The sequence below is a fragment of the Calypte anna genome, chromosome 2, assembly GCF_003957555.1.
Source record: "Calypte anna isolate BGI_N300 chromosome 2, bCalAnn1_v1.p, whole genome shotgun sequence".
Classification (NCBI taxonomy): Eukaryota; Metazoa; Chordata; class Aves; order Apodiformes; family Trochilidae; genus Calypte; species Calypte anna.
Window position 1 is genome coordinate 33558592 of NC_044245.1, and position 12001 is coordinate 33570592.

The 12001-nt window shown below is 40.4% G+C and overlaps 1 protein-coding gene across 1 annotated transcript in view; it reads left to right on the top strand.

Moving 5' to 3' along the window:
• The window catches only part of CBX3 (chromobox 3), a 20571-nt gene extending 14544 nt beyond the window's left edge, over positions 1-6027 (top strand). Inside the window, exon 7 of the mRNA XM_030444359.1 lies at positions 5480-6027. The gene's annotated coding sequence lies outside the window, so the exon portion shown is untranslated. The remainder of the gene's footprint in view (positions 1-5479) is intronic.
• Positions 6028-12001: the final 5974 nt, after the last annotated feature.

Genomic DNA, 12001 nt, shown 5'->3' on the forward strand with positions numbered 1-12001 from the left:
TAGTAACGAAATGCAACACTTTAAAGTTACAAGTTATGTAAAATTATGCTGAATGTGCTGCATACATATGCAAAAAGTTAACAAATGTTATTAATTTAAAATTAACTGATTAAATAAATGAGATATGTTCTGTAGTTAGTGAGTTGTGCGGAGGTTTCTGGTTATTGTCCTTTCTTGTACCAAACCAAATAGGTTTCAGGCTCTCATTTGTCATTTCATGATGACTCTGTTGATGCTGCTGTCCTGGGGAAAAAAAAAAAAAAAAAACAAAAAAAACCTGAACACAAGAAAACCCAAACAGACAAAAAAACAACCCAACCAGTTGTCCTCTCTCCAGAACTTCTCCTCACCCTGGCTGGGGAAAATACTCTTGAGTTGAACATAACCAGGTAATGCTTGCTTATGCAAAATTCAAGTCATGATCAGTTACAACATCATCCTCTCACAGCCTAGCTTTTACTTCTTTGCTAAGAAAGGATGGAACTGAACTAGTTCATTAGTATTGAATTAATTGGAAATTATCTAAAGAGCAATTGATGTTAAAGAAAATAAACCAAATATCCTTAGTACCTGCAAAAAAGTATCAGCATAGCAAGTGGATCAGCTCAGCACAAGTGGATTCTTTATACTTCTTGGTAATTCTAGATTTACTGTCTAGATCTCTTTAAAGGTGCTTGTCTGTTTCTTAACAAGAGATTATAGTACATCTAGGACTCAACATCTGTTGCCATAATTCCAAACTCAAAGTGACTTTCTTTTAATTGCAAATTTTATGTCTTATTACCTGAATTAGGCTCTTGCACTGTAAAATATTGTCCTCCTTACCCATTCTAAGACCCTTCTCCAGCATTCTTAGTGTTTTCTTTCCCATTGGTGTCCTCTTTCTTTTGGAATTTCTTCAAAATACTATCTCTTGTTCATCGTATAAATTTATCTGCTGATATTGACACGTTTACTCTGCTGACAGAGGCCTCTGAACTTGGATTAGCAGCCAAGTCAGATGCCCCCCAAACTGGTTTCTCAGATGCCCTCCCCCTGAAAAGTCTTACTGCACAGACTTTGCATCTTCTAAGCTTAAGTGCAATGCCATGGAAATAGGCAGTACAGTTCCTGGACAAAAGAAAAAGTTTGCAGGGTCAAATGGAGCCACATTTTTCCTTCCCTGTTGATGTCTTCAATAGCTCAAGGAGTTGTGCTTTGTTTTGCAGAGGGAATGTGCCAGCTAGCCCTTGGGAGGTTTATCTGTCTCAATGCATACTGTTCACTGGTAGTCAGTTGTGTTTTGTTGTTGTCCCCAGCTTTAGCTGTGCAACACCTGATTTCATCAGCTGACATAAAAAGTGTTAGGTACCACCTAAATCTCAGCAGGACCTGCAGGAGCTTTGAGATTCTTTCTTGCTCTGTTGGGACAATCCCAGCCATCAGACTGGGTAACATCAGATTCTCTTGAAGTTCAAATGGAAAACTTCCATCTCTCAAAATCACTTTCAAGGACTCCTATGAGAGTGCTCGGTGCTCTGATTTGAAATAAAGGATAGATGATTTAAGCTAAAAAAACAATACATATATATAAACAAGCCAAGCAGAATTAAAGCTCTTGTCCAGAGAAAGAATCTGCAATTGATCCAACCCCATGCAATCAGCAATGGTGCTTTGCTTCCTTGTAAAGTGCTGTGAGATTTATTAACGTGGTGGGAGAATTGGATATCATTCCCAGGGCTCCAGATGGCATCTGCCAGATGGGAGCTTGTATTCTTACATCTAAAGATGCTGGCATTGATGACATGGTGTCTAAGAATGCAATTACCTTTTGTCATGGGTTTTCCTGCTACATAATGGTTTTAGTTAATGGTCAAGCACTTCCATTCATTGCAGTGTCTGCAAAATTATTTTAATTTGGGAAAAAGCCCTTCTGGGTATGGTATTGGATGGCAGGGTTTGGTTTCTTTCTGTGGTTGAATATACAAATCCTGCAGATTTGCTAGACCAGCAGAGGAATCATTGGCTTCCATATCTGATTCCTCCTTCCAAAAATGTTCTGGTTTTTTGTTTGATTTTTTATGTTTGGGGTTTTTTTTGTGTTGTTCTGTTTTGGTTTTATTGAGTCACTGCTCTACAGAGTTTCCATTTTGTTGCATCAAAATCTTTGTCAAAAAACTACTAGGCCTTCTTGCCTGACTTTATAAACATGGTCAACAATCCGGAAGTTCTGTCTTTATAAAGAAAAGGTGCGTTAAAAGAAGTTTAAAATAATAGAATCAAAGAAAAATTTATGTTGGAAAAGACCCTTAATCAAGTCCAAGCATAAATCTAACACATCCAAGTCCAGCAATAAGCTATCTATGTGTGTGCCTAAGTGCCACATCTACGCATCTTTTAAATACCTCCAGGCATGATAACCTCTTCCCTGTGCAGCCTGTTCCAATGCCTGACCACTCGTTCAGTAAACATTTTTTTCCCTAATATCGATTCTAAGCCTCCCCTGACACAACTTAAGGCCATTTCCTTTCTTCCTGGGAGTATTGTGACACCCACCTTGCCACAGCCTCCTTTCAGGTATCTGTAGAGAGCAATAAGGTCCCCTAATCCTCACTTTATCTAGACTGAAAAATCCCATTTTCTCATAACGCTTCTCTAAACCCTTCACCAGCTTCATTGTCCACCTTTGGACACACTCCAGCACCTCAGTGCCCTTCTTGTGGGCCCAAAACTGAACACTACTCAAGATGCAGCCTCACCAGTACTGAGTACAGGGAGATGATCAGCTCCCTAGCCCTGTTCACCATTCTGTTCCTGACACAAGCCAGGATGCTGTTGGCTTTCTTCACCACCTGGGCACACTGCTGGCTCATATTTAGTTGTCTGCTGACCAACACTCCCAGGTCCTTTTCCTCTGGGCAGATTTCCAGCCCCTCTTCCCCAAGTGTGTAGCTGTGCATGGGTTTTTCATGGCTCAGGTGGAGGACTTGACACTGAGCCTTGTTGAACCTTACACAATTGGCCTCGTGATCACTGTGCCCAAGGTGGCCTCCAGCCATCACATCTCCCACAACTCCTTCTCTGTCCGCATAAAACAGGCCCAGCAGGATGCCTTCCCTGCTGAACGGACTCACCAGCTTGTCTAAAATACAAATGGTACTGATTAATTTTATCCAAGGAGTATATAATCCTAAAGATTAGAAGTAATCTTAAAATGTGGAGACTATCACAAGATTGTTTGCCCATCCAGAGCAAAGACAAGCATCTCTTTGGATGGAAGATGAGCAAATGTCAACCTTGTTCCCAACCTGAAGGTACTCAGAATTCCAGAATATTTGTTTGCACATCTTAAGGCATATTTCTGCTCTGGGAAATCAAAGTGAAAAGAAGATGGTGGTAATTCATTTTTTTTTCAATCAGAAATGGCCTCTTTTCAGCTGATGCTTCTATGTACTATGGCACAGAGCCACTGCCTTTGTTTTCCCTTGTCTTCATTAGGCTGATGGCTTTTCTTGGGCCTGACATCCAAAACTCAGAGTTGGCTTAACTTGCTAGAGCTCTTCATTTATAGGAGTTTATACAGACTGAAAGTCTGTTCTCATTATTTTTGAGTATAATCTAACCTGCTCCTAATGAATAAGACCTATAAGTTTCAGTCATACTTAGTAAAAGATATATTCTGTTTGTTTGTTTGTTTGTTTTCTGCAGTAGTTTGATGTTTTGTGATGGTATCTATAGAAGCAGCTGTTAACAGGCACAACATACATACTGAAGCAAACTGATGCTCTGCATTAATGTTGTTCATACTGGAACACTGCTTTTCGGGCTTTATTTCTGAAATTATTTCTCACAGTATTTCTACCTGAAAGAAGAACAAGGAAGAGAAGTCTCTGTCCTGGTTTGGGCCAACATAAAGTGATTTTTCTGTCTTGTACTTTTGCTTTTAGCTAAGTCTCTTGTAAGTAGTTGCACTTGCTGAAATTAACAGCAAGTTTCTCAGACAGTGTGTGCTTCTAGGGTTGATAACACTTGATGTTTATAGTTACTGCTAGAGACTGGTATGCAGAGCCAAGGACACTGCTCAGCTCTGAGGAAAACATTTTACCGTCCAGGAGGATACAGAGGTCCCACCTGAGCCCTCCTTTGGGGAGGAACAGACAAGATAGATGCCAGAATTGACCAAACAGAGTATTCCATCCCATATACGTCACACTCAGTATAAATTTGAGGCATCACGAGGGCCGAGCCAGATCTTTTCCGGATTTCCAGATTTCCAGACTTCTGGATTTCCTGATTTCCTGCTTCCCTTCCTTCACTCGGCATCCTGGAAGGATCCCGTCCATTCGTTTGCCTGTGGTCCTGATCCGTGCCAGCCCACATCTGTGTGTTCCTGCCTCCAGTTCCCGACTGCTGCCGACTCCAGGAGTCCAGCCTGGACTTTCCCAGGGCTGCCCTACAGCCTCGGTGGTGACGTGAGAGTTATTGGGGGAGAGGGGGGAGGAATGTGGTATCCATTTTCCTGTATATTTGTATATATTTAGTAATTTTACCTATTTATCGTTACTGTTCATTAAAGTTGTGTAGTTTAGTTTCCAACCCATAAGTCTCTCTCCCTTATTCTCTCTCCTCTCTCTATCAAGGAGAGAGAGATTAATAGAGAGCGTCTGTTATTCGGTTTAATCGCCGGGCCAGTGTTAAACCGTGACAGTCTCACAGGAGCACACTTCTCCTGCAAGTCACAGCTGAGCTTTTTACAGCAGATTTAAAACAAGAGTTTATACTTCCTACATATTTACTCAAGCTGAAACCTCAGGCCTTCCAAGGCTTGCTTTCCTTGTTTTGATCCCTTTCAGCTGCTTCACAGGACACATAATCTTGTAGGAAGAATTAGTTTCTCTCATCAGTATCAAGTTTAGCTACTGTACACAGTATTCTTCCAAGCAGGAACATGTAATAAGAAGCATCACAAGATATTATATATTTAATAATATACTTAAATGTTATTTTAGTGATTTTCTTTCAATGCCATGATATTTCATAGTTCATATGCTTTAAACTCACACTTTAGTTCTTTGTGTAATAATAGAGTCAAAGGAAATATTTGTATCCCAACTTCTCATGAGCTTGGAAGGTAAAAACTGTGAATTGTAACAATCACAAATGGGATGGCTTGTAGTAATTTCATGGATTATCTTCATGTATCAGTACATGACATCAATGTAACACAGATGTTGGCACAGATGTTAAGGGGAACATTCCCCAGAGGGGAGAGGGGGGAGGGGAGAGGAAGGGAGGGCAGGGTAGGGGAAGGGAAGTTAGCACCTATTGGTCCTGCTGTCAACCAGCACCCATGGATCCCTTTCTGCACAGCTGTTACCTAGTCACGCCTCTTCCAATTTATACTTGTACCAGCTTTACTACATCCCAGGTGCAGAATTTGGCATTTGGTTTTGTTCAATTTCATGTGATTGATGGATGCCCAATGCTTCGGTCTATCTAGGTTCCTCTGAAACACCTTTTGTCCCTCAAGAGAGTCAAGAGCTCCTGGTTTGGTATCATCCGCAAACTTGCTACTGTTGCATTCGACTCCTGCATCCAGATCATGGACAAATCTGTTGAACAGAACTGAGCCCTGAGGAATGCTGCTGATGACTGCCTGCCAGTCAGATACAGCCTCGATCACTACAACCCTTTGAGCTCTCCCTTTCTTTCAGCCAGTTCCCCACTCAGCACACCATCTACCTGCTCATCTCACAGCTGGACAATATGTCCAGAAGGACTATGTGAGGGCTAGTAACAAAAAACTTCCTAAAACTCAGAGAAATTACATCCACCACCATCCCTTCACTCACTAGGCAAATGACATTAGCATGTAAAGACATTAAATTACTTGAACAGGACTTTCGCTTTGTGAATCCATGTTGGCTGTGCCTAATGATTTCATTGTTCTTTAAATGCTTTTTAATAGCACACAGAATGATTTCTCCTTAATTTTTCAAGGAACTGAATCAGTTCTGCACATAGAGTTGCACACCAGTCCTACATCTCTGCAGTAAATGAGCTGATACAATGAATTGGGTGAGGTCTGATGATTCTACCAGACCCCACGGGTCACTGCACTGTAAATCAAGGCTGTGTTCAGTTTATGGTTTACCATTATTCAAATGGTTGACCTGAAACAAACAAAAAAACTCTTCAGGTAAGCATTAAGTCTTAATATTTCAGGAAAGTGTATATTGGTGAAATCATAGTTACGTAAAAGAAGACACTGCATAACTAAGAAATGTACTTTTATTGAGCAATTTGTTTTGGATTATATGAGCAGAGTTGCAATTTGGGTTTTCAGTTCATTTCAATTTATTTGATTAATTTTTGATTTTTCCCTTTATGACATCCAAAAGCTAGTTCACACCAGGTAACTATAGTTACATCCAAATACAATAGAGGAAAATACTGAGAAATACATAAATGCAGTTCTCAACTATAGGCAACACTAAGACGTAACTACTACCATACTGATTTGTACTGTCTTTTGCTGTCCTATGGACAATAAGAATTTCTCCTTAGTGTGAACATGCTATGGGTAGCAAGCTAAAAATATTTTTTTTTCTTACAATCCATTTCAAAAGAAGACAAGATAATTATACCAGTCAAGGTTAATGGTGTTATAGAGCCTACTACACAGGAATCAATATGCTTGGACAAAGTGGATGACACAATTTTTGCTTCTAATTTTTTTTCTTCCGTTGTCTGACATTCAAGGGCTGCTTGAACTTCTTCCTCTACCTTTAAAATACCAGTCAAAAGGCAGGCAATTAATTGTGATTTACGTTTTCCTGAAACTGTAAAATGTATTTAACATATTGGGGAGGTTAAGAACTGGAAACCTATTCGCATCTTCTATCACTGAGCACCACAAACAGGCTGAACAAGAGGCAACATTTCTATTGAAAAAAAGGCCAAATGGAACAGTGTGCAGGCATCATTCTTAGAGTCACTCAAGAAATGCTTGTGTTCTTGCAGTGTTCATAATCATAATATCAATGATGTAGTTGGAAGTGCTTTAAAGCCTTTGCTTTTATAGAGCTATACATGGCAGTACTTAGATAAAAAGCAGAATTTGTGGGTTTCCCTTTGGAATTCTGTCATTTGTCTTAATTGTCACATACCCACAGGTGCCAGGCCTGTCAGTTTCTCCACATCACTGCTTAGAAAATTTACACTATCCCCTCAATTTAGAAAAAACATCTAGTTAAACCTATCTTTTTTTCAATTAGTTGTTCAGTTAGTTGTTTGACTCCTTTAGGGGTAGCTGAAGAGACAAGTTGCTAGGTTTAAGCAGTTAAACGTGTTGATAAATGTTACGCAGAATTAAAATATCTTGTGTATCTGCTTTTATTGCAAAACCCTAACCAAACAGGTATAGGCAGTGGTGGTGGTGGTGATCCAGCAGATGGCATTCTGGCCTGGGAGCTGTGTTGTGTCCTGTAGATGGCCCTGCCAGGTGGAGTGGCTGTACCCACCCTGGCTGAGCAGGCACCCATCAGGAGAAAATGATGGAGAACCAGAGGACATCTCTAAGCATACCTGGTTGTGCATGGTGTGAAGAGGGCCTTGGCCTTGCAGGGAATCATCAGCCTGTGCCATCCTCCTCTTGGATCTTCCAAGAGTTTCATGGCTAAAGGGACACCGGTGTGTTGTGTTTTACCAGCCAGCTGCCAGTCTGTTCCTCCCCTTTCAGAAGGGTGCTGATGTTTTAGAGGTGATCTTTGGTTTCTTATGCATAACTGCAAATAATTCATAGCTAATGTGGTATGCTGCAATGATGAAGCCCTGTGGGAGAGAGTTTACAGCCTTCTGAAATACTAGGGATTGGAGTAAAATTAGAAATGTACCCTTTTTTCCATGTTCAGTTCTCCACAGTCAGTTTGCTGCTAACACTTCAGGTGTCATTACTGTGCACCACCTTTCTGAAAACCACTACTACTGAACAGTTTTTCAGGCATATTGGCCTTCACTTTATAGATGACTTTGAAGAGCTTCAAGAAGCTTAGATGAGCTTTGAAGAGCTTCGTAGATGAAGAACCCACTGGCCTGACCACTGTGACATCATGTGGACAGCACTGGAGAAGAGGGATCATGAAAGCAGCTGTTTCTGTTTGGCCATCTCCTTGTGATGCTCCATTCAGGATGAGATAGTCCTCAAGAATGGAGTGGTGAGCAGTGGCCAAGGAATCTGAGAGACGAACAGCAGCTTCCCTCAAATGGTTCCAAGCACTGATGTCTCCTTTAGGAATCGTAACCATGCTCATTGCTTTCTAGCAATGAATCTACTTGCTGCCTGTGGATCAGCAGTTGGAGCTGCTGTCATGAAGATCAGTGCCTTCATTGAGAGGATGTTGTGTTCGTTAAAAGGGAAGTAAGTGGGCCTGGAGAATAAAGATAGTGATGTAAATGATCAGAGCCAACGGCTTAAACATGGTCCAAGGTTTGGACAAAGAAACTTGCTTTACTTTATCCCATGGCTGACATGCAAGAACCATGCTGAAGTTTACAAATCTATTTTTAGGATGAACAACTGATAAAGTTAAAAAAAATTAAATTTAAATTGAATAGATATTTAAGATAACACTAATTAGAATATTAAAATCCCTTACCAAAGATATCATGAATGACTCTCAACCTGCCAGTAGTTCTGATGAAAAAGGTCAGCTTCTCAAGCTGATTTTGGAACATTCATAGTTATTTTCCTGCTTGTGATTTCCTGGCTGCTAATCACATTGACGGTGGTCCTCTGTTGATCCTAGTTGATCCTAAAGATCCAACTTACTGCTTTATTCCTTGGCTTCCAGATGTTTTCACAGAACATTTGGACAGGAGGCAGAAGTTGTTTGACTTTATCCAGCACAGCTGTGGAGTAGCAGTAGGGAACAGAGGTAGAAGACTGCAAACTTGGTATTAAGCATCAATGGTCCCAGTTTTCATGCTATGCATGTGTGCAAGGGCAACAGAAGAACCACAGCAAATGCCAGGAAACAAAGATTTGGGAATCTTTCTTCCCAGCTGAAAAAGTTGCCTCTGCAAAATGCAGATATTTCAAACTGGTTAAAAGATTTTGCACTGATAAATCACTATCTTTCCAAGAAAGCTGCTGTGCTAAAACAGGACTTGAAGCAGCACCAACTGGAGTGTTCCTGTTCCTTTTGCAGTTACTTCAGTAAACTCTGGACTAGAGTCACAGGGCTGACCTGCTGATGCAAGGCTGAAAGTGCAGCAGAGTGGCTGAAGAAAACCAATGGAAATAAATGAGAGTACTTTACTGAAATTAATAGAGTGACTACAGCATTTATTGGGGATGGGTTGTGGAAAGAATAAATACAGAGCATTTTGCTTTTCTCTACACTATTGCAAGAAACCCGCAACACTGAGACCATCACAAGCTTGATTCCTAGTTCCTCACTCTTTCCCATTATGAATATTAACTGCTCTCAAAATAAGAGATGCTTTATGAGGTGATTTGATTTCATTTCATTTCATTTCATTTCATTTCATTTCATAGACAGTGCTTTGCAAAAGCAAAATTGAAGTTTAAGGTAGTACTAAAGCTTGAATTGGTGGAAACAATGTATGTATGCAATGCCACAGGCACCGGTGTAAACTTCAAAGACAGAATTACAAACTTACGAGATACTTTCTGTTAGTGGAGACCTGAAATTCAGAGAGCTGAAGGCCTCCTGCTCTTCCTGGTCATCCTCTATTATTTGCCAACTGAACCTCCTCAATTAGACACACTGCTGACTGCTTGATGCAGGTGTCTATTTTGAATAAACAGAAACCAGAACCAACTTCTTGTGTCTGTCCTACTCATACCTTACTATTAAGACAACTCAGCAGGCTCTCACTTTAAATTTTAATGCCTGTTTCCTGTTCTTCGTGAGAAATGAATTGTTTGGTTGCTGAGGCTGGTCTGAGTGGAGGTTGGTGTATAAAGACCTGGACTCTTGCAGATATGAAAGACAACGTTCTGAATAGGCAGGTGAGCACTGCAGGTAGGGTAGAGCTGCTTATGTACTCCCTTGAAATCTCAATTCTAGCTGCACTCAAGATATTCCAGAACATATATGTAATTAAAGTTCAGTCAGCATGACTGCACCACCAGCAAGCCCAGCTGCCATGCTCTCGGTGCACAGGGGCAAAAATCTTTCTTAAAAAAATTATTTTATGTCAGTAATATAAAGAATTTCTGAGAAAATAAGTAAGTTATTGCAAAAATAATTTCTGTTTTCTTGCTTAACTGTGCTAAAGAAGAGAGGGAGTGCAGCACAGTACAGTATGGGAATACTTATTTGAAATTATAGGAAGCACCTATGGAGTATCACATCACATGCTGAGGTGAGACAGGAGGCATTGCAAACCTCCCTAGGAATACTGCTATGCCTACAATTCCTGAGCTCAGACCGATGAGTTTTGTAATGATTTAACTAGGAAATTCTTACCAGTTCTTCCCACCACAGAACATACACTAATATCCAGCACTAGTGATAACAAAGTAATTAAAAAATAAGACCAAATGTTTCACAATTTGGAATCAGAGGGAATCGAGCCACAGGTGGAAACCAAAGAGTCACTCAAATGCCAGAAAGCATTTTTTAGCTAAGTAACACACACTTCAGGCAATTCTTGGGCTTAGCTTTTGTGGCTACCTTAGATAATGAATAAACTTCAGATGAAGTCATTAAGAGCAGACAAAGCAATAATCTGCACCATAGGACTTGTCTACACAGGGAAGAGCTCAGAACTACTACTGCAGAGTGTCTGTTCTGCAACAGCTCCCTGAGGGGATGTTTTTTTGCAGTAAGTATGCATTTGTGTGGTTTCACTTAATACACATGAGAATTGAGCTATGTTAAAAGCAAACAAGGGCATCTGTCATGGAAAATAAGAGCACCTACTTGAGTATCTGGTGCAGTTTGGCTGCTGGGCTTTGGATTCCTCACTTCAGACACTTGGACAGTAACCACCTTATGTAGATCAATCCAAAATGCACTATTCCTTCATGGTAAATGTAGAAAATGAAGGAAATGGAACCACAGACCACGTGGCTCCATGATGAAGTAGTAGTTAGCCAGAAGCTGCTTGTAGTGCTGAGCTATTTCTGCAGCTCACACATGTAGGCTCCCAAAATTCAGGCTGCCAACTATAAAGAAGAAACCAGAACCACTCACACATTTTTTGTGGCCATAAATAGCCTGCAGATGTTTATGAGACAATAAAAAGCTTTTTCAAATATACTAATGCATATGACATAATTTATATTGTAACTTCAGATATGACATTGAGTGACTTATTCCACACAGACTTCAGAATGAGTCTGAAAAAAACATTAGTTTCTCCACTGTAATGCCTTTAAGGCAGTGGACACAGTCTTCTAAAAGGGACAGAATACATGGGCAGCAGGAATGGCAAAGCCTCTCTGATACAGTTGTGCCAGGCAGTAGGAAGTATCTGATCCACTTAACTTACTACTGAAAGAACTAAACAAGACCCCCTAAAATAGTGTCAGGAGGAGATTCTGAATAACAGATGGTTTACTTGCCCATCTCTTCTGTTTAACAAGCCAGCTGGTTCAGCAGTTTTCGTCCACGTGTGCTTCTAAAATTCATGCACAGCAATGAGGTATTGATACAATTAAAATTGACAGCCACTGACATATTAAATGCTGTACTAGAGGTTGTCTGTGCTTGAAAATCATACTACCACGTGAGAGTAATACCATTCTAACTATGCAGGTGTGTCTAGAATAATAAAATTTTGTCAAAGAGTTCATTAAATTGGCATTAGGAGGGTGTATAGATAGGATTATGTCTGTGCTAAGGAAGAAGTTAAGTCACACTAATGTATGATAGCTTTAAGTCAGTGTAATGCAAAAACCACCGGTTACATCAGCACAATCCCTGCACATAATTAGGACACAGGGCCAAGGGGAGGTAATGGCAAGAGAATCCCAGCAATGAAGCAAGAT